Source organism: Lissotriton helveticus, chromosome 3_1, assembly GCF_964261635.1.
Source record: "Lissotriton helveticus chromosome 3_1, aLisHel1.1, whole genome shotgun sequence".
Lineage (NCBI taxonomy): Eukaryota > Metazoa > Chordata > Amphibia > Caudata > Salamandridae > Lissotriton > Lissotriton helveticus.
In genome coordinates, this window is record NC_136061.1 from 1785427871 (window position 1) to 1785451818 (window position 23948).

Below are 23948 nucleotides of genomic sequence, written 5' to 3' on the forward strand. Positions count from 1 at the left end.
TATTGTATTTGCAAGCGTTAGAGCTATTGGCGCAGTAAATGACAATGGCTTTTACCTATATGTTTTGGTTTGGAGTGTAGTGGATCTATGTGGTGTGGAGTGAAATTATCTGGGCTGGATTGGAATTGTTAGTTGTGGAATTGTTTATGTTGGAATTGTGTTGTGTGGAGGGGATTTGTGTAATGGAATTATTTGGCTTTCTGAGCCGTGGAAATATGTGAATATAAATTATGTGGTATTGAGTGCAATGGAATTATGTGGAGTGCAATTGTGTTTCAGAGTGTCAGAATGGCATTTTGTCTTGTGGAGTGGTATCTTGTGTTGTTTAATGGTGTTGCATTTGCTTGAGTGAGAGCTACTGGCGTTGTAAGTGACAATGTCTTTTACCCATGTGTTATAGAGTGTATGTATGTGGTGTGTCGTGGAATTATTTTGTTTGGAGTGGTAATGGGAGAAATCTTGAGCACAAGAAGGAGATTTACAGATATTTCACTAAATTGCAAGGCAAGGAGGCCTCAGAGTTTAAATCTGATAAAGTGGCATTCTGTGGTCACTGTATTTTCAAAGCTGCCTTGTCCAAAACATGGGCTGTGAACCCTGTAGCCAATGCAAGGTCTACTGGTATCAAGGAAGAACTGGGCTCTTTCTTAGGTTGAGGAGAATATTCTGCAGTGTGATAATAGATTTCCACAAATATTCACCAAAAATACCGATTCTCGAGGAATCATTCAACGATTTTTCTGAACAGTAAATATTCCCCTTTGGGAAAGTACTGATAGTGTCTACTAGAGCCGTCCAAGCAGTTCATTATAATCAAAGATGGCAAAAGATTTAGGAAACCATTACAAAGTAACCATTGCTTCATCCACAATGACCTAAGCAACTGATCACACAATTACTGAGAGAGAAGTACTAGTCGATGCATACTCCACTCTACACCTTTACATTGATTGATAAGACCTTGTAGTAATTGTGGATACAATTCCCATACCATCCTGACCGTCGGTCTGCTGTGGGTTGAGGGTCTGTCTGACAATTCTGGACTGGCTGTACAGGGCATCGGGTGTTTCCCAGGGAGGCTGGAAGGAGGGGGGGTCGGTTTTGGTGCTTGGGGCGGGATTTGTTACTGGTGGCTGGTATATCACTGAGCTGGGGGGGACACTGTGTTTTACAAATTATTATGGGTTTAAAAGCACCCACTGCAAATGTCCTTTTACATCAAGCATTTATCAGGTAAGAATATAAATGGCAAGATAACTCTGGTGATTAATGTTCCTGCAGGAGAGGGATCTGATTTGTGCTTAGTGGCAATTTTGACTCAGTGCCTAAGCACGACCTAAACAAATGTAAAGCTTCATCGGATAGGAAATAACAAGAAAAGGCATTTCTTACATGTTAGCATCTCATTGAAGTGCTGCTGTATGCTGACTGACAGAGTTCAAAGTCCTCAAACAGATATTAAAAGAATTACCAAGATGAACATTGCTATTGGTCCGCAGCAGCTTTTGAGGGATTGGGTACATTTTAGGGAAATATTCCTGTAAAGCAAACCTGTTTGGTAATGTATTCATGAGGTTTTTTTCCCCCTGCACTTTATCTTTCACAAATTAAGAGAATGGAGACAGTGGAATAATGGGGACCAGGGGTACTGTAAGGCATAAGATTGTGAAGTTAAAAAAAAAAACAACCAACCAACACAAAAGTCAGGGAAGACGTGCTGGTGCGCATGCTCTCATCCAGAGCTCAAGGCGCCTTGGGATAGCAGGCTCAAGCTCTCTTGGACAGGCCCACAGCTGTGAAAAAGTCTGCGGAGCTGTAGACGTATATCAGGGTCATTTGTTCCCTCACTCACTGCAACATGTGAAGAACAAGCCAGTGCTCGGACAGCCATGGGGGTATACAAAAAGACAGAAGTTCCAGGATGTTTCTACAATGGAACTCTCATAGATTGTTTTAAAATCTGTTCTGAAGAGACCACTACCGCCAAACGGAAAATACGAAAGGGGAGAATTAAAAAATATATATATATTGGCCCAACAGTCCCTTGCTCAAAAGTGTAAAGTGAGACGGCAACATAGAGAATGCTCAACAGAAAAGGGGAGGGAGAGCATAGAGAGTGGAATGGGTGAGCGGGGGATACAAGAATGAAAATAAAACATAAAGCGCAGCTCTCATGAAATGAGCGCAGTGCTACTAGTCAAAGTATGTTCATAATAATTCAAAATTGAGGTGGGCGAGCCATGCCGAGCAGAACAAAAGAAAGGTGCAGCACCATACTTAACGATAAAGCTAGGTGTGCCGCGCTGCAATAATTACAAAAAAAGAGTTCTCCCCAACAACAGATGAAGAATGTAAGCGGAAGGAAATTTTAGTAGGCGGCGCTCCTCTATGACAAACGAAGTTACGTATCACTGCGTGAAGCACTTAGGAGGCAAACAATGAAGAACGACAATGGACTGACCAATGGTAAGCAGCAGGCGGGAGCACAGTCCTTTATTCAACAGATCTTCTAGACAGCGCATGCGCGCTGCCTAGGCTGGACCTAATGAAATATGAAGGCTGACAAAAACAGTTTAGCACAGGAGTAGTTGCAACCCATTGATACATTTAATTGCGAATGACAAGGAAAAGTGAATAACTCTCTGCCGCCTCCATTTTCTTGCAATTTACAAACGATTACAAAGCTTACACTGCAAGTCACACATACATTTGTGCCTTTCAATGTGACTTTGAGCCATTGCATTTTTAATTTTTTAACCCCCGCATATCCTGCCACTTTGCTCAGTGATGGCTTTTCCTGGGTTAAAGAAAAACTCTTAGCACTCTTTTTACACCCTCATGGATTCAAAAATATTGAATTTAGAGTGTAAAAAACATGCACTTAATCTCTTGTGGAAGGTGAGGTGAGACAGATAGAATGAGCTCACTAAAGGAAGTTTATTCCACAGCGTCGAGATCCGCACAGAGAGGGTACATCCTCCCTTCTTGCTGTGTATGGAAGTGGATTTTCATAGCCAAGGGAACCCAAAGGTATCTAAGAGACCATCGGTACAAGTATTTATAAAGGAACAAGAGGTCCCATTACTGACATTCATTCCTCAGTATGGGACCTCTTGTTCCTTTTTAAAAAAAAATGTCTGTAGAAGTGGGGCACAACCCAACCAACCAGTGAGAGGAGATAGCAGATCTAACCTAAGCCTACTCAGAGTTACGTTTGAAACAATTGTTAATAATAACCATTCACGGATATCTTGCATACAACACTGAAATCAACGAGCTGAGACACCAAGACACCTATCCATAAAAGTTCTCATCAGAGTAGATACTAAACGTACCCACAATGCAGCAGAATGCTTAGTATATCCAGTCATAAAATAAGGCTAAGTTAACACAGATTCACATACATTCCCTTTTCAGATAAAGCACCTTTTAATAAGCCGCATCAGATAATGCACGAGATAATACACTTCGCCTGATTACAAATCAGCGAATGCTTCACATCTCTGCAGGCCCCTTAAATATTTGTTGACGTTGTAAATAAACATTTTCAATGTGCGCGCAAAGGCAATTAAAAATAAAGCTGGTGAAAAAGAAGTGAATGACATCGGGCAACATATCTCATCAGATAATACATCAGATAATATATCTCATCATACAGCAAATTTCATCAGATAACTAACAAGATAACACATTTCATCAGATAACACACTTGTTAACCCGTGAAGCCTCTCTCCGTGATTAGTATTAATATTGTTTCTCACCTGAGAGTCTAGTTTTCTATCTTCTGTCTGGGTCTCTGGAAATCTTGGAAGAATGTTTCTTCAGGTCACTCCAAGAGGCTGTGTCTCCTTCTGCTCTGTGCTCCACGGCTTCCTCTTTGCTGTTTTATAGCCACGAAGAGGAGCAGTGTGTAGGCGAGGGGCGCGGCTTGTGAAGTTCATCACTGCAGGCTGCAGAGAGAGGCAGTGGTATGTGACATTTGTCGTTGGTGGTGACGCTCATCCTTGAGGGTGCCAGAGCTCCACCTCACCTGTGACGCCAGTAGGATGGAATCCTCAGTGGCTAATGGAGGGGCATGGTGCTGGGCCTGCAGGCCACAGGGTGCAGCAAATACCTAGGCCGGGCCTTTGGAAGGAATCCTCAAATGTCACCGATAATTACATGTTTGTACCTTATGGGAGATATGTTGTTCTTGTGTGTGTGTATGCACACAACACATTTCTATCCGGGCACAGTACTCCTTGCAATTACAGAGCAATGAAAAACGTTCATCCATATCTGTAACACATTTTGTAGTCATCCAGCACTGACCTGTAACAACAATTGTTACTCCAGCACCGAGACCGGTAACACACACCTCGGCCTCACCCTTGCACCCACCTGCTGACCTGTTGACCCCGTGAGCACTTAAGCAATGTCCACTAGCTCTATTTGTTTACTCCAGCAGTAACACCAGTAATGCTCAAACCTGACTCTGGACCCGAACTCTCACGTGTAATAATCATATACGTTCAGATCTTTGAAAAGCAGGTTCCTGCCCTTACACTAGGTGCAGAAAATCACCTCTAGAGATATAAATGACACTGTCAATTGTTTGAGTGTACTCTTCCTTGTGAATATGTACTAACTCACATGGTCAGCGACTAGCTGCCGCCTCCCCCCCAATCCGGCACCCAACACCAAGGAACGTGGACACGAGACGTGTTTACTCTTTGGAAGGCGGGCGCTAGTCGCCCGGCCGTATTTATTAAAGTATGAAATTAAAAAGGGTTTTAATTGCATAATCAACGATGAAATACAAAAATCAGCAGGACATTCAGTTATACAATCGTTATCAACAAGTTTGAGAGCCTGACCTTAACAAAACTCTAATACAAGTTGTTCCTAGCTTAACTAAACATCCTATCTTGATTTTTGTACATTTCTGGCCATATGGCAGGGTCACTACCGGTGTCAGGTCCTACAAGCTGCGCCTTCCCCTTAGAAGTGCGCATGCGCAGTGTTACCCCGGGAATTGCCCGGTCTACGCCCCAAACTCCATTTACCCACTAAGGGAGGGCCCTTACTCTGCGCCGGTGGCGTCATGAGTCCACGCGCGCGGGGTGGCTACCAGCCTAAGGAAAGCGTGAACTACTCCTACCCGCGCTCCTTTGCATATTACCTTGCCCCTGGAGTACTGGGAGTGGCCCGCAGGCTCCTCCCCCTGGGCGGGAACCTCCATAGGATGATGCCCGCCCCCTCAGACCTCAAATATGTGCTCACCGATAATGACCTTACCGCATGCCCCATACCTAATAAATACGACGACCTATGGAAAAAAGTCTAAAGGACAACTACACTGGCTAATAAATAACAGTATCCACGCATAGCTAAAGGGGAAAAAAGCCCTAACGACACATGGCATAAAATTACAATTCAGTTCACGCATGTTGCTCATAATCACAATATCTACGTATATCTACAAAGGGAAAAAAGGCCTAACGACACATATCTTCAAATATAGTTCACTTCACACATCATTTTCTACAAAGGGAAAAAGGTCCTGACAACAGATCACAAATACCACAACAACCTATTCTCTCCCGCGGTCTATACCTATGAAACTTACCATTAGACCAGACATAACGCTGCTTAAGCTTTGTACCAAGGGATGGTGGGTGGGAAACAAAGAAGCCCCGAACGCGGGGCACAACGTTCAGCGAGGGAGCGTCCAGGGACAAGGGAGTCTCCTGGGCGCTCCCTACTTCTTATTCCCGAGGGGCCGGGTGGCCCCTCCTCACGCCCGCCCCCCCCGACCCGGAACCAGTCCATTGATTCCGGGTCAGGAGGGGCGCCGGCCAATCGGCGGTGGGCCGCGCCCCCAGGGCACGCCCCCACCGTCGAAAGACCCGCGGGGAGAGGGAGTGAGGCGGTCGCCGCGCCGCCATGCGTGCGGGGGGGCCGAGGGCCCCCCCTTTTCACATGGTCAGCGACTAGCTGCCGCCTCCCCCCCAATCCGGCACCCAACACCAAGGAACGTGGACACGAGACGTGTTTACTCTTTGGAAGGCGGGCGCTAGTCGCCCGGCCGTATTTATTAAAGTATGAAATTAAAAAGGGTTTTAATTGCATAATCAACGATGAAATACAAAATTCAGCAGGACATTCAGTTATACAATCGTTATCAACAAGTTTGAGAGCCTGACCTTAACAAAACTCTAATACAAGTTGTTCCTAGCTTAACTAAACATCCTATCTTGATTTTTGTACATTTCTGGCCATATGGCAGGGTCACTACCGGTGTCAGGTCCTACAAGCTGCGCCTTCCCCTTAGAAGTGCGCATGCGCAGTGTTACCCCGGGAATTGCCCGGTCTACGCCCCAAACTCCATTTACCCACTAAGGGAGGGCCCTTACTCTGCGCCGGTGGCGTCATGAGTCCACGCGCGCGGGGTGGCTACCAGCCTAAGGAAAGCGTGAACTACTCCTACCCGCGCTCCTTTGCATATTACCTTGCCCCTGGAGTACTGGGAGTGGCCCGCAGGCTCCTCCCCCTGGGCGGGAACCTCCATAGGATGATGCCCGCCCCCTCAGACCTCAAATATGTGCTCACCGATAATGACCTTACCGCCACGGGCCAGTATTGTTAACCGACGATCTGGCCTCCCCCTCTAGCCCCTATCTAAGGACACATCCTCCTACCCCAGCCCTCCAGCCAAGCCCAGATATTGTCAGCCCATAGGACATTACCCTCTTCTGTCAGATGAACCCCGTCTTTCAAGTAATACTTTTGACCCCAGATGCACCCATGAGGTATTGACTGTAACACAGGAGTTCGGAACAACCTATCCAGCCGTGTGTTGATCCTCTTTACCGAGTGATTCAATGCCCTGACTGAATCGCCCCCCCGCCACTGAAGTCGAGGTATTAGTTGTGACCATACTAGCGTGCACCCGGGGCAGGTCCTAGCTATCCAACCCGCTGTTGAGATAATCTCCTCAATCAAGGTGCGCCTGCCCAGTGTTGCCAAATCGTTCTCCCCAAGGTGAAGTATCACCACTGACGGTGGAGCCCGCCGGCGTGCTAACAGCCCCTGGAAGAATCCCCTAAACTCGTGAAGACACAACCCTCCTCTGCCAAAGAACGTGATATTCAATCCTAACTGTGCCGCCCTTCCCTTCTTGACACCTGACAGGAAGACACATTCCGCTCGCTTCACATATGAATGACCAACAATCCAGACATTGCTCTTTGTTGTTTCCTGGTCGCCGCTCCGTGCCGATGAATACTGGCGGTGCCCGACGACAAATTCCTCCCCTGCGTAACAGGTCTGAGAAACTGTAAGAGAGCGGAAAATAGACCAAGCGTGAGTGACAGGTAATCATAGCATGTCAATCCGAACATAACGTTTATAGCAGTCTGACGACCACCTCCCAATTGTCTTCACTCTTTCCACTGGGAGGCCCCCCGCCACCGCCTCAGTTGCTGCCCCAATCCTGAAGGAATGAGATCCAAAATCTCTAGGATCAAGACCCGCTCTTGTAACCCCTAATTCGAACACTCTCCTGAATTGATACCTGGTTAAGGGGCTCCCGTCGGCGTGGCAGAGCAACGCCCTGCCTGCTGAACCGACCAATAACCCCATGAGTGACTCCACGTGCCTCACCGGGCAGCACGGGTTGGCGGGGGCCCGTTGCAGAACTATGGTGTGACCCCTAGCTTCTTGATCGGTCTTTGATTTCTGGATAATCACCCACATGGTGTCACCCCTTATCGTCACCCCAGCCTTCTGCAAGCCACCTAGTATGTCAGCCTTAGATCCTGCCACCAGTTCACTAATTCTCAGTGCCCCATAAAATGCCAGGGAGAATGCCGCCCCAAAAAGAAGCACTTCCCACTCCGAGTTACAAACTAACTCCAGCGTGCCCAGTAAGGCTGTTAGCCGGGCCAACCCCATGGGCTTCCTCTTATCCTTCTGGTGTCCCTGAATACGGCGCCATCCCCTTAAAGCCTTGCGTATCATAAAGGTATTGGTGGGATCCCGGAAGCCCCTAGCTTGAGCGAAGAATGACACTGCTGCCCTATGTCTGGTTGCCGCTGCTACTGAGCGCCCCTCTTTGTGCATCCATTCTAAATAGGCTGCAAACCCATCCTCCTTCGCCCAAAGCACTTCCCACTGTGGCCCCAAAAAGGAACAATAAGACAGAAACGCCCCTTCGTAAGCCGTCTTGGTCCTGGGAGCTAGGCTAGCGACCACGAGGTCTTGTAATCTGGGGCACCAATCTGCCAAAGTACTGCTGGGAAGTGTGCTGGCGAGGGGTCTGCTGTGGGGAGATGTTCCCTGAAAACCTGCATTTTGAAGCGAGAAAGGGCGTCAGCAGCATTGTTTAAAACACCAGGGACATGTTTGGCTCTAAAATTAGCATTCAGTTTAAGGCAACGCAGAACAATTTCTTTGATCAAACGAAGTATGAAAGGACACCGTGCCCCCTGCTGATTGATACATTCCACCACTGTCATGTTGTCTGACCAAAACACCACTGATCGGTTACATAGGTGTTCGGGCCAGACCATCAGTGCCACCCATATTGGAAAAAGTTCCAGGAAGCCAATGTTGCCGAGCAAACCCCATGTGTTCCATTCCTCTGGCCATTGTTGAGCGACCCACCTATTCCCTAGGATGGCACCAAAGCCCACACTACCGGCCGCATCGGTCCATAGTCCCAACTCCGCTGATGTAGTGAGCGGGCCGGGCCAGACCACCCTACCGTTAAAATCCTCCAGAAATGCCATCCAAATAAGCATATCCTGGCGAATTTCAGACGATAGGCGCGTGCGGTGGTGCTTTTCCCTCAGCCCCTGCATCGCGTGCGCGATGGAGCGAGAGAAGGGGCGAGCCATTGGGATGATCCTTAGTGCGAAATTCAGTTGCCCTACCACCTCCTGTAATTGCTGCAAAGTGACCTTCTCCTTGCGGAGGCATAACCGTAGCGTCGTCCTGAATTTGTGCACCTTGTCCTTAGGTAGTCTAAAACATTTCTCCATCGAGTCAATCTCGATGCCCAGAAATTCCAAGCAGGTGGTCGGGCCCACCGTCTTCCCAGGCGCAAGCGGGACCCCAAAAGCCCGCATGAGCACGCAAAATTCCTGCAATGCTAGTGCGCACTCCTGAGAACCCGCTGTACCGAGGAAGAGGAAATCATCTAAGTAATGCATGACCCTCTGATGGCTTGTCACCTGTCTCATGGCCCATTCAAGAAATGAACTAAACATCTCAAAGTAGGCGCAAGAAATAGAACAACCCATAGGCATGCATTTGTCCATGTAGAACCTATCCCTAAAGGTGAAACCTAAAAGATGTTGATCTGCCGGGTGGACTGGGAGGAGGCGGAAGGCGGACTCTATGTCTGATTTCGCCATCAGCGCCCCGGGTCCTGTGGCCTGTAATAAGGTCACAGCCTGATCAAAAGAGGCGTACTTAACACTACAGATACCTTCGTCAATGGCATCATTCAGTGAGGCCCCCTTTGGCGCTGATAGGTTATGAATCAATCTGAATTGCCCCTTCTCTTTCTTGGGGACAACTCCCAGTGGGGAACACACAAAGTTGTGTACTGGCACTGCAGAATAAGGGCCAGATATCCTGCCTAAGGAAAGCTCCTTGTCAATTTTGGCAGCCACAACAGCCGGATTCTGTGTGACTGATAATTGATTTCTACAGTGCGCACTGCCTGTGTATCCCCCGGCCGGGATCCTAAAACCTTTAGAAAAACCTTCCTGGAGTAGGGTGGCCGCTTTGTGGTCAGGGTATCTGTTCAAGAATGGAATCATTGCCACCACATCCACTGGAGTGGGGGGGCGTGACGTGTCTGACTTATAGTGGCTTACCCCTACCCCTCTGTCCCGTGTTACCTTGCTTGGACCTACAGGTAGATTCTGGATGAGAGGGGTGCCCACAGGAGGCACATGCATGCCTAAACTTACACGCGGCCCTTGTGCAGGTACGCTTATTAAAATCCCAGCACACTCCTTTCTTCTCTGGCCCACCTGCCCTAAATTTCCCAGGTACTTCACTCGTTTGGGGGGGCCGAAAGGGCTGCTGCGGTCTAGTGAACACCCTGCCCGCCCCGAACTGAGGGGGAGGTGCAGTGTCAGAGAACTGTTTGTGCCAGGCCATGGAATCTACCGAGTCCCATGGTAATGCTCTATTGAATTCCAATGCCTTCCTAAAATTTACATCATAACCCTTCCATGCTTCCCCAGAATACTGCTGACTCCACCCCACAATCCTGCTCGAGTAGCAAGCCAATGCAGCCTGCAGATCTGGAGGACGCTCAGCCTTAACTGCAGTGAAAACAGCCCATGCTTGCATCCAATTATTGAGATTTTCCTCAACCCTGAATCTAGTGCACTGCGCCCTCCACTCACTTGGGAGCATCCACTCTTTCAGTGCTTTCGCCTGCTCCATTTCCCTATTATCCAATAATAAAGAATAAATGTACACGTATTTATCAGCCCAAATCATTTCTTTAACAGCTAAAGACACATGTTGAGCTAGATTTTCGCTCCTGGAAGGTACTACCCCGTCCCCCAAGAGCGGCAATGCCACTTCCTTACCAAGCGCGGGCACCGGGGGCGGCTGCCCTTGTACTCCGTCCAGCTGGGGAACACTTGGACCTGGAAGGGGAGAAGAAATTGGCAATGCAACACTGTCGGCGATCGGTGCCGATCTAATTTTTTCTACGAACCTTGCCGCCTCTGCCGCATGGTCTGCAGAATTCGGGAAGGCTCCTCCTTTTTGGAGCCATGGCATCATGGCCGTTAACTGAGATAACAATTCGGGTGGCATTGAATCTACGTTACCCCCCGGGACAACAGGTACCACTGGGGTTATGCCCAGTGGTCCTGGCACAGCTGGCAGAGCGGGCGTCGGGTGCGGCCCGCCTGTACCCGGGATTGTGGGCACCGGTGCGGAAGCAGCCCCAGCGTCTACTGGTTGACCTGCCGGCACCGGCACCCCAGGGGCAATGGGTGTAGGCACATGCGGGGGTGGGACCACCGCGGGCGGTGCGGCGGGTAACGTATCCCCTGGGCCTGGGGTGGGTACCGCCTCCTTGGGTTTTTTGGACCTAGGTTTCCCTTGCGGGGTGACAAATTCCCCTCTTGGCACTGGTGCCACCCTCTTGCGGACCGGTCTCCCGGACGGGCCCGGTGCCTCGCCATCTCTATCCTCCAGCAGGGCTTCCCGCTCCTTAATTTGTCCCAGCTGTTGTTTAATGTCACTCATCTCCCGCATCATAGCCCGCATCATAGCCTCCATGTTGGACCCCCTTTTTCCACCCCTTGGACCTGGCATGATGCTAACCCCCCCCAAAAACACCCGCTGCCTACTTAATTCCCAACAGGTCAGCTGTGTGTACCTTTCAGATGGAGGGTCACCAGGGGGCTTTCAGCACCATGCAACGGCGACCGCAACACTAGCGGCTTGTCCGCTTATGTAAGGGGGTGAGTAAACCTAATGTAGACCCACCCGGCGGCCACCAGGAGCTATGAATGCTAGCCCCCCGTACCCCTCTTACCGACCCCTCCTGTATCCTCGTCGACGACGGTGGTCTGCGGTCACAGCCCTCACCACGTTGTGTGCACCGTCTGCTGAAATGTGCCAATAATGCAGTTAAGGTTGCCTGGAACTGAAAACAAGTATTAATACCGTGTAATAAAGCAGTTGGAAAACCCACCTTAAATACAGCGGACGGTTGAACCCTCCCTTGTAAGTTGCTGTGCGGCCCTAAAAACTCCTTGTATCAATGGCCTTAAATTATACTTATGCAACCGACCGGTACATTCCTGAGCCCCTTTATTGTGCGCTTTTGTGCAACTACTCGAACAACAAGTTATTGACTAATCAATACCCCACAATAGTGACCAACACTTGAAGCAATGCCACGTTTGTATGCTTGAACAACAATTCACATACCAGTTAATACCATATAGTAGTGAAAACACTTTCAATAAATGTCACCTTGCTTTTATATCATTCGTGGACTGACAATTACCACATTAAAAACTGTGCAGTAGTAAACAATTACGTGCTCGAGTATCATCTGCTCTTGTTCAATTTCAAAATTGCCCCACCCCGGCCTTATTAGCCGTTCGCTGGAGTGCGCGCCAATTTCCCGGCGCAATTCGCTCCCACTCTCGCTATGCTTCCAAACTTAGCTCCCTCCGGCCTTATTATGCCGTTCAAATTGATTGTGCAGTCCAGTAATCCTTTGTACAGCGTGTAATTCCTCGGTAGGACACTGTGTTGGGCCGTCCCCGATTACCGGAGCACCCCCCCCGACCCTAGCGCGGTATGCAGCAGCCGGCCCGCTGCTCGACCCAGCCCTTCGCGCCCCCAATTACCTTGTCTGGTCGCCGCGGACACTACCCGGTGACGCACAGTTACTTGTAACGCGGACCCCTTCTCGGCAGCTGCAGCCTCCCTTCCTCTTGCAGACGACGATCTCCTGACGCGGCTGGCTCCACGCGGCTGGCCTCGATAACCCCTGATAACCTGGAACGATAGAAGGGAAAAACACCGGCCGCTCCCCGTTCGCCTGATGAACGCGACCACGCCGTGCAGCCGAGAAACAGAATCCAGTAGCGGTTTCCTCCACCTGCGATCACCAGGCAAACGACGCAGCTCGTGCAGCACACCAACCCGGCGACGCGGCTCGTTCAGGACACCGAACCGCACTTTCCACCGCTCCCGATCTCCTCACGATGGTCAAAACAGCGAACCTGAAAAAGGGAACCAGAATTTTAACAAAACAAAGAAGCCCCGAACGCGGGGCACAACGTTCAGCGAGGGAGCGTCCAGGGACAAGGGAGTCTCCTGGGCGCTCCCTACTTCTTATTCCCGAGGGGCCGGGTGGCCCCTCCTCACGCCCGCCCCCCCCGACCCGGAACCAGTCCATTGATTCCGGGTCAGGAGGGGCGCCGGCCAATCGGCGGTGGGCCGCGCCCCCAGGGCACGCCCCCACCGTCGAAAGACCCGCGGGGAGAGGGAGTGAGGCGGTCGCCGCGCCGCCATGCGTGCGGGGGGGCCGAGGGCCCCCCCTTTTCATTTGGTAACCGCAGCAATGAGGTAGAACCGAGTAACTTGACGGGCACGGCTAATCAGATTTGTCGAGTTGCAGTCCGAGCGCAGGGAGAAAAGCTTAATAACACTTAGTAATACAGCCCCACACAGTTATAGGGTACACCCCAGGTCACAACAACATCAAAGGTAAAACCCAATGTCAAATGCATGGTGCTATTGGCATAAAATTAACGTAAAAAGTGGCATCTCTGGCCAGTGTCGTAAAAATCACAGTTGGTCCACAGACGATCACGCCCACTCATGCACACTCACTCTACACAACTACACGGTGCAACAGGTATCAGCCCAGTCCCTACGTAAAATGATTTCATCCATACGTATTGAGCATCCCAATGCAGTGCCACTGGTACCCAGCAGATCAATGGAACACACCCTGCAGACTCTATGGCCCCAGCCTCACTCCACTCTCCAGTTCACCCCAAATGTCCTACACCCCTAGATAGAAGATAACCCCCGCCCATCTCCCAGATACATGGTTACCTGCTGTCAAAGTCACAGTTAGTCTGGGTAATCAGGAAGCAGATGGCGCTATGTTGCAAGTTTTAATTAATTAATCTTTTGGGAAATCTTTGGTATTCCTTGCAGATATTACTCAGCTTATCATCTCTCTGTCAGTGGGGTCTATGGAGGGCACTGTCAATTTTCTGAATGTTATGACCTTCCATGCTGGTTGGATGCAATCTTACGGTCTGAACTTGAATGCCAACAAAATGGGAATTCTCTTGTTAGAGAAGCATTCTCATGTTTGATGAGACCACTGATGGCAGAGGGTGTTCGGGTCCCCTCCCAAGCCCAAATCTGTCGGAACAAATTTGGGTGTGGCTCGATGATGCTTTGTAGTTGGAGCCACAAGTCAAGGGACTGTAAGGAATTTGCTTTGCTGCTCTTAGAAGCCTTAAATCATGTATTGGCCTTTTCCACCCTCAGGCTCAGCAAATGATTATACAGTCTTTAATTATCTCGCTCCTTGACTTTTGCAATATTCTCTACTTAGGCACCACCAGACATGTAAAACATAGGCTGCACAATATTCAGAAAGAAGCAACGAGATTACTTTTTACCTACCTAAATATAGCAATGTTTCCAAGCTGCTTTGTAAACTTCTTTGTCTCTTGATAAAGAAACGTTTTCAGCTGAAGCCTAGCTTGGAATCCCTGGTGCAGCCGTGCATACCCCTCCAGCCTTCCGATCAGCTGACTTGAATTTGTCTTAATATCCCAAACCAATAGGGGACAGCTGGGAGGTCGTGCTTTTCAAGCGATGGCTCCGGTTTTGTAGAAAAACCTGCCCTTACATTTACGTAATACTCATCTCAACCGTCTGCGTTTTAGAAAGCAGAGGAAGACGTGGCTGATTGGAGCATAGATCAACAATCAAAAGGGGGAGACAGAAGTTGGGAGGCGTTCACTTGGCTCCCATTAACCATACTGTCATAAATCAAAAATGAGTGAACCGCACCGATCTTAATGCCAGAGTTCCATGAGTGTTATCTCTCAACCCCTCAACCAGTAATTCATCCAGTGGTATACATGATCTCCACTGGGATGACTTAGTGGGTAGCATCATCAGAATCGGGAGAGTCTCTTAGAACAATCTAACAAGAGGTGTCTACAACCTGCATTACCCGTGAACCATTGCAGCACATGCTCAGTGTGCCACTTGACGAAGGCAACAAAAACTCTAGTAATTGACACCAACTTTACATGGACATTATGGAGGCACGCTAATTGTAACATGATACACGTCATTTATATGATCACATGCCTCTCCCACCTGAAATACATATGCATGATGCGTAGAAACACAAGTAGGGGAACACAGCAGCAACAACATAATAACAATATAATGACACATGTGAGAAATCACTTCATCATAAAAAAAACACACAGAAAATGAAATGGAATGGATGGTCCTTGAGATACTCGATCAGACCAATAAGAACAACAAGAAATTCCTTCCAAAAACAATAATGGTGGATTTATTGTCTCAAAACTTTCCACAGAGGTTTGCACAATGACATTACATAGCTAGTACTAAACCTATAATAACAGTTACAACACACACACTTGTACGTCCCAACAAAACCCAGGAACAACCATTGAAGACCACACCTTGTTGAAATGTATTGGATATTAACTAGGTTCTATAACATCTACCAACTATGAAGAACAGTGTGCACATGTACGAATATTCATATATCTAAGTACCAGTCCCCTAACAATGTCCCAGATAAACTGAACGGAGACATGTAACCACACAAGATCCTTGATTGCAAACATTTTTCTACCCTCAGCAACACTACCATGCCTCGAGAACTTTCCAAAATGCACCATTTCACCATCTATATACATAGCGCTTTTACTTGACCTTTTATCAAGAAATACACAACCACGATATAAACGTAATTTTGGACCCATTTTGGACCCATTGCCCAAATATAAAGTCGTCTATGTCTAACTTCAAAAAAATCATCCGCTGCCATGAATGCAATCCATTTCATTGTACCCTGTTGGTAAACAATGAGGTCTGTTTCCAAAAGCAAATTTTTTACATTTTTATGCACAGTGCTCCCGCTTGATCATCGTTCAAAAATACACAATTACGAGACATACTTTATTTTGCTAATATATTGCCCTCAAAATATTCTGTCTATGTACTTTCTTGAGAAATTCATCCGCTGACACGATCGCCATCCACATCGTTGTCTTTTTTGCACACAAGGTTTGCTTTCAAACCCCAACATCCTCTACCCACATTTGAAAAGATCCACCTGGAAATATTAATTACTACTTTTAGAATGAGCCTCAACCTATTTATTGGGAGGCCCGACTTCCAGTGTCCAACATTCAGGTTGGGGAGGGCGCATAGGCATACTGGCCGTAGGATCTCACAGGATCAACTGAGGGGCGATTTTCAAACAATGGCTATTTGACTGCTTTGTAACTGATCTCCAACATATTGATTAATTTAACAAAGGTCTCCAGGAGTGCTAATGCTAAACTCCAAGGCAAGTACCCTTTTGATAGTAAACTCATGTTAACTTATCTATGATCATTTCCTGGGGAAAAGTAATCAAAAGTAGAACCACTCGCCCCTTTTAACTATTTGTATGCTGCAGCACCTCGCGACAGCAAACAATTTGGTTTTTGCCCAGCCCATGGGACCGAAACGGCCTTGCTCACTGCCATGGAGGAACTTCGAATACGTGTAGACAGAGGTCAAGCAGTGGCTCTGATTCTGCTTGACCTGTCTGCCGCATTTGATACGGTAAACCATGATATCGTCCTGGAAAGATTGAGTGAGGCAGGGGTAGGGGGTGTTGCCTTGCGCTGGTTTCGCTCCTTCCTGCTTAATAGGAAGCAGGCGGTGTCTATCCCCCCTTTTAAATCCGTTTTTCCCCCGGTGTCTCAGGGGGTGCCTCAGGGTTCGGCAGTTAGTCCGATTTTATTTAACGTTTATTTGAAACCTTTGAATACGTTGATAAAATCCTATCGGATTACTGCTATTAACTACGCAGATGATACTCAAATCATCTTGTCATGGGAGGGTGCAGAATCGATCCCGCTGGAGTCATTTCATGACTGTATGCGAGACATTGCTAGCTGGTTACACAAGAACTCATTACAGTTCAACGCCAGAAAGACTGAGGTGTTGTTCTGTGCTGGAAGTCGGATCACTCCCCCTCTTCCAGATAATTTTTGGCCTCCAGAAATGCTGACTAAAACTCAACCGGTCTCTACTGCTCGTAATCTGGGCGTCATGCTGAATAACAAGTTGAGCATGGAAGCTCATGTGACGAAAATGGTATCAAGCTGTTTTGCCCTTTTCAGGTCACTTCGAAAGATCCTGCCGTTACTTCCTTTACAGGCACGGGTCATGGTAGTCAGATGCACCATATTGAGCAGACTCGACTACTGAAACGCTCTTTTGCTTGAGTCACCGGGTCAGTTGCTAGACAGACTTCAAAGAATTCAGTCTGCTGCCGCTAAGCTGGCTCTTGGCCGGACAAGAAGATCCTCCGCAACAGCGGCGTTGAACGAGCTTCATTGGCTACCGATGAGGCAGAGAATATCCTTCAAATCTCTCTCCCTTGTCTTCAAGGCCCTGCATGGACTCGGGCCTAGCTCGCTGCAAGCCAAATTTGTATGGTACATCCCAAGCAGAGCACTTCGCTCAGCAACTGCATGTTTGGTGAAGGTACCCAGATTAAAGAGGGTCACGGTTGGGGGAAGATCTTTCAGAGTTGCTGCTGCCAAACTCTGGAATAGTCTGCCCTTGGAGATTTGTCAAACGGAAGAACTTCTCCTTTTTAGGAAACGTGTCAAAACTTGGCTGTGTCGGAAGGTATAACCTGCTGGATTTCTCTCTCTGTCATGCTCACCGCTCCTACCTTGTGAAGCCTTAGCGCCAGGATACCTGTAAGGTGACAGCTGTGCTCTACAAATTCCTTAAATAAATAATAAATAAATATGATGGACTTCTGCATTAGTGTTTTTTTAATCCTAGACTGTCCTTTGAACTGCTTATATTAACTCCTGCCATTTGTATCCCATAGTCAGTGATGTAACGAAATTTGAAGCCCCCCCCTGTAAAGGTAATGGGGGTGCGGTCCTCATACTCAGACACAGGCAGGAGCTCAGGAGCTAGCTGCTGTGCACAGTGCCACAGTGGGCCCCTTGCAGCTTGTGGGCCACCAGCACCACAGGGGTTAAGGGGGCTATTCTTATGCCACAGCCCATAGTATGAGTCAATTGATGAGAAATAACTTGCTCAACGTTTGCTTTGTTAGTTCCCTAACTCTTTTATGTTATCTTTAAGGCAAATTCTCTATCATGGCATACTCTTGCCGCACTTGATGTTATCGTTTGTACATACAAATCTATGGCATTCTCCACCATTGTGACTACTCAGCGGGAAGCTGTTATTCAACTACCCACACATTTCCCACAGGATGTTGACGAGACCCTTAATCCTCACCCACCACCTATGAGGCAGTAGTTATCCTGCCACAGGTATTTACTAATTTATTAAAATAGTATTTTTTAGTTGAAATGCAAATTTTGAGGCACATAATTTAACAGACCACGTGCTGCATATCCACTCACAGTTGGAGAGCTATTTTATTTCAAAGGAGGATGAAACCAACATGTTATGGTCCATGAACACAGATAAAAGAAATGACATGGGGAGCAGACGCCACTCTCAATAACAATACACTTTTGCTAACACTCTAGGGGTACTCCCAAACTTATGTGAATTTTAGAAACTCCCTTTGTCCATATTAGACATGAGGAAAACACTACAGTTCTCATATACAGTCTGTTTAATTTGATTTTCACTGGTTTTACTGAACTTTGCAAGGACCATTATGTGGATTCATCAGCCAATGAGTAGTATCACTTACAGAGACCAAGAACTTGCATGATTACCCATTAGAAGATGGAAGCTCCAGAAAACAATCTGTACTATCTGGGTGTATAAGCATGGAATGAACGTAGCAACACTTCGGGATTAGATGAGACTAGCACAGACCAAAAAATGTATGTTTGTTCTATTTATGTATTTGCAACCTCTTTTCTTCCTCTGATTGCAGGCAGAAACCACACCTGTATATATTAAAAGCTTCTGCGATTCAAAAATAATAAGATACATAAGTTAGTGTACTTACCCGCACAAAATACCAAACAATAACTACACCAGGGATCTGATCGAAATGGGTCCCGATGAAGGCCACAGAGCAGTAGGGGAACATATAGCTGAAACATGTCGACCAATTCCATTTGATGCTACGGACTGGTATTGCGTCTGAACAACATCACCCAATCTATGTTTAATCTTACCACTATCCCCTTTTTCATATTCAAGTTAATTTTGAGGCATAGGAGGTAACTTTATTCTAAGTGCACAGTTTCCACCAGTACCTTTTTCCAGACTCTTCCCTTCCGGATGGTGGTGTTACTCAACTGGAGAAGTGAGTATCCAGGCGTGGAATCCGATGATGACATGACCCATTAAGTCACCTCATTGGAGATCATTAAGTCACCCCATTGGAGATCATATATACTACTGTTGGTAAGTACTGGTTTAGGGTTTCTAAGATAATACTCCTGGAACTCTGGCATTAAGACAGGTGCAGTTCACTCTTTTTTTTTAATTTTTTACTGGTTGCAGCATAGGTCCTTACTGTGTTCGCTGTGCATTTAGGGGTAATTCGATTGCAGTTCTAGATGTATTAGCAATGTATTTATCAATTTGGTTCACTCAACCCCTCAATTTGGTTTACTCAACCTCAATGTCATAAACTGTTTAGCTTATATATATCAGTTTCTTTTTACATTTCATTAGTTACCCAAATAATGTAGTATCAGGAATGTGGGCTTGATGCCGTGTGACCTCTTGTTGGTCTTTCTCTAGTGGAGGAGTTATGGAAGGAATTTCATCACATGAAAACATAATGGGAAATAAATAATTTCAATTTCATATTGACCCTAGCCATGTGGAATATGATGCCTGCTATTACCCCCAGATGTAATTTATGCCTTAGCTTGAAAATGATTCACACATAATTTGGAAAACAGGGCAAATCATTGGTGTGCCTCCATGCCTGTGTGGATTTACACTTTGTTTGGGCAACAGGCCCATGGAAGTTAGCTACTTTAGGTCCCATTTACAAAAGTATTTTTGCCTTTAGATGTACGTGTATGGATGAAAATACATACATTCACAAAATGAAATCCAATACTTTTCACCCTTTTCAATTGCTCTAGTAACTCCCCTTCTGGTATGGTAACTGGAATGGATCATCTCCAGATTTGGTGGGGGAGTATCAGAATGGCTTACTCCATCTGGAAAAAGAAATAAAGGAGGTCTCTATTCCCCCGGTGTTCTATGATATCAATCAGTCAGTCTGGAATTTATAAAGCACTCGGCTACTTCAGGAGTGTCTAAGCGCTGAAGAACCCTACAAACATATTTTCACACAATAGATTATACCTGAAAGACTATATTGCATAACCAGGTTTTAAGAGTATGCCTAAAGCAGTTTTCCTCCCACAAAGCTCGCAGATCTGGAGGAAGGGCATTCCATGCCATTGTGGCAAGGTACCGGACACATAACCCCATTTTTTCCACTTAACCACCTGTAACCTCCAGGCCCAAATATAGTACATCAGCATAGTCCAAACATGAGGTTATGAGAGTGTTTATCACCGTTTTCTGCACTTGTAAAGGGAACAAATACAAGAATTTCTTTACAGACTTTAAGGGCCCAAAGCAGAAACCTACCACAGTCGTCGCCTGCAGAAGTAAAGATAGCAGTCAGTCATCCTTAACACCTATATTTCAAGCTCCCATTGCGGAAGATGGAGGTGGGGTGACACAACTTGGCCAGCATTCCCTATCCCAACTAGCTGGCAGTGAGCCAAATAACACATTCTTAGTTTTGCTGCCATTGCATTGTAAATTGCAAGCCCACAGCCACTGAAAAAACGGCTGTCAGGCAGCCTTGGTTTGGCGCTCAGACGGAGAATGGGAGGAAAAGATGGAAAGTGTGCAGGACTGTTTGGCTGGCACAAGAGGGCCAGCTAAGCAGTTGTGCATACTTAGGAAGTGCAAACCACTTTTCCCCTGCTCTGGCCAGCCCCGCCCCATCCTGAGAGCAACTGACTGAAATAGGAAAACTAAAATGATAATAACAATAGGTATTATCATTTTTTTCTTCTTTTGTTCAGTAGGGCGACGCTCCTCCGCCTTAGCAGAGGAGCCACAAATGGGTAATCACGTGTCAGTGGAAATATGATAGTTATAGTTTGCCAAGGTGTACTGGTTGTTTTGCAAAAAGTTTACATATTGGATTATTGATAAATAATAGCAATTGCCTGCTGGCAATTAGGACATCTATAGAATCAGGCCAAAGGTGATATAGGTACACACTCAGAAGCATGTATAAAAATAACGTTTGGACTACTAAAATTAGTACTCCTTCTGTTCTGTTGTACATTCTTCTACATGACTTTATGCAATGTCAAAAACATCTATCTAAATGTGAATATTGAGGGGATTTTCACATACAATTAGTACAAATCAAAAGGACTGTGCTCTTTTTGCACTTCCACTAATAGGGAGTTGTCATTTGAAGGCCAGCCCACAAATGGATGTAGAAGTAGGTGAAAGAGTACTTCTGTAGTTCTACGTCCTTAACTCATAAATGTTTTTGTGAACAGGCACTGTTGTTTGGCTGGCTAATTAGCAAAGTTACACATTGGCATTGTTGCTTGCTCATAAAATGTACTTAGTGTTGCTACTTTTACATTGGCCACATATTTAGTATAGTTACATATTTAATATAAATGCATGTGTTGGACATGGCCCTTTCCGTAGGATCATCCCCAACATTTTGCCTTCACCCTCCTGTTTTCTGAAACTGTTTCTGTTGACTTTTAGTACTCTGCTCATTTTACCACAACTAACCAGTGCTAAAGTGCTTGTGCTCTCTCCTCTAAACATAGTAATATTGGCTTATCCTCAATTGGCATATTTAGTTTACTTCTAAGTTCCCAGTAAAGTGGAATTACCTGTGCCCTGGGCCTGTAAATGAAATACTACTAGTCGGTCTGAAGCACTGATTGTGGCTCAGGACAAATTATTTAAAATGCAACTCAGACAAAACCGAGATCTTACTGTTTGTCTTGAACCCTCTCCCAGGATGGGCAGGAGTCAGGCCCTATGGCAGAGGCTAGAAATCTTGGCGGTATGTTTGATTCACACTTCTCTTTTAGTGCCTATGTTTCAGTGGTAGTAAAATCATGCTTTTGGATTCTGTCAATGCTCAAGAAATTCCTAAGCTTTCTTCCTCTTGAATCTCAGGTCACAGTGGTCAGGGGACTGATATTATCTAGGCTGGACTAAGTCATTGTTCTGTAACCGGGTCTACCAGATTACTTAGTTCAGCGTCTGTAAACACTGTTCAGTATCTCACTTCAGAGAGAAACTACACTGGCTCCTGGTTCGCAAGCACTTAATATTTAAAATCCTGACACTGACCCACCAAGCCCTCCACAACAATGGCCCCTCCTACTTGAATGAGAGGTTCAAGGAGTACAGACTCAGGAGGTTGCTGCGCTCTAATGAATCTGGTTTGTAAAGTGGAGTGGTGTTGCTCACTGGTTAGAGGCGGCAGACCCGGAAGCAGGAGTCGGCCCGGGACCAGGGCTCAATTCCCGATGCGGCAGGGTCGTGGACCAGGATCATGGGACTCGATAATTCTCGTCTCGGTGCCTACTCTAACCAGTAGTCCCACTCGGTAACTCTGGGCATTAGCTTGCCTAATCTTCACAATGGCCCCATCAACGCCGGGGATGCCTGGCTTCACCTTGGGGACTCCCAGTAGGGACCATCCCACAGGAAAAGCCAGGACGGGTTCCCCAGAGGTATACCGCGCCAGGATACTCCGGTAGTAATTGAGCGCGTTACAAAACAGCTTATAACATATAACATATAACATAACATAACATAAAATAACATAAACAGTCCCCTGTTAAAAAAAAAAAATAGAGAGGGGAGATCCTCCTGGACAGTTATGGCAGAAAGCATGTGGAATCTGATGCCTGGCCATCTGATATCAATCACTGATGACGCAATTATCAAAAAGCGTCAAAAACGTATCTGTTCAAACTTTAGGGATTGGGGACACCTGATGGATGCTGCCATCTCTATACCTGTTCTTGATGCCTAGTGCTGAGACACTCATTGAGTAGCTGAGCGCTATGTAAGAGTCATTCATTCGTTGTGCCACTCACTTAAGTAGTGTTTAACTATGTTTCAGGCCTGCCACTGTAGAGACTGTGTGAGCAGTTTTAAACTGCCATTTCAACCTGGCAAAATAAACCTCTGGCCAGACCCAAACCTTCCTTTTTAATACATAAAAGTCATCCATTAAGAAGGCCCCGGACAGCCAAGAGGGAAGGGGTACAATGTATTTAAAAAGTAGGACATGTACTTTTAGGTTTTACATTTCATGCTGGTGAAAAACTCCTAAATTCGTTTTTCATTACTGCATGGCATATCTCTCCCATAGGCTAGCATTGCAGTTGCCTTACTACATGTCATAAATGTAATTTCCAAATGGGAAGAGATAGCTGATTCATGTTTGCTGTTTCTTGAATCACAATGTATAATCCTAACTTATGGTGTAATCTTATTTTTTATTGCCATTCTAAAAATGCCACTCTTTAGAAAGTTTATGAAAAGGGGGGTTTGGCCCTGTGGGAAAGAGGGTAGGTTGGGCCTTTAAGTGATACAAAAGGGGGAATTTACCTATACCTCTAATGTTAATTGAAAAAACAATTGATGCACAAAGGGTAAACCAACATTTATTAGTTTGCCCTGACACTTAATTTATGTCATTCTTTTTTTAGTTTTAGAACTTTTTATCATTACAGATCAGAGAAGGAACAAAATCAACTTCACATTAAGCCATACATCATCATTAAATAGCAAAAACAAAGACAATATATCAAATTGATGTGAAACAAATAATCATACAATACAAATGTGCTCTCTAAGTACAGAAACAAATTAATATGAAGAAAATCATTCAACAGTTGCCAAAGGACAATACAAAGAAAAACACTTCGGTTTAACATATGAATTTATATTCCAGGAGGTGAATCAGTTATGATTACACCCACATTATTATTCTAGTATTTACTATGTTTGGATATTGTTTAACACAGGGAATGTAGCAACTGCCGGTGGCACAAATCCTTTACTGAATAAGTGGACATTCTTCTTGCCGTAGTCATTTGATGCCTGCAGCCTGTCTCTGG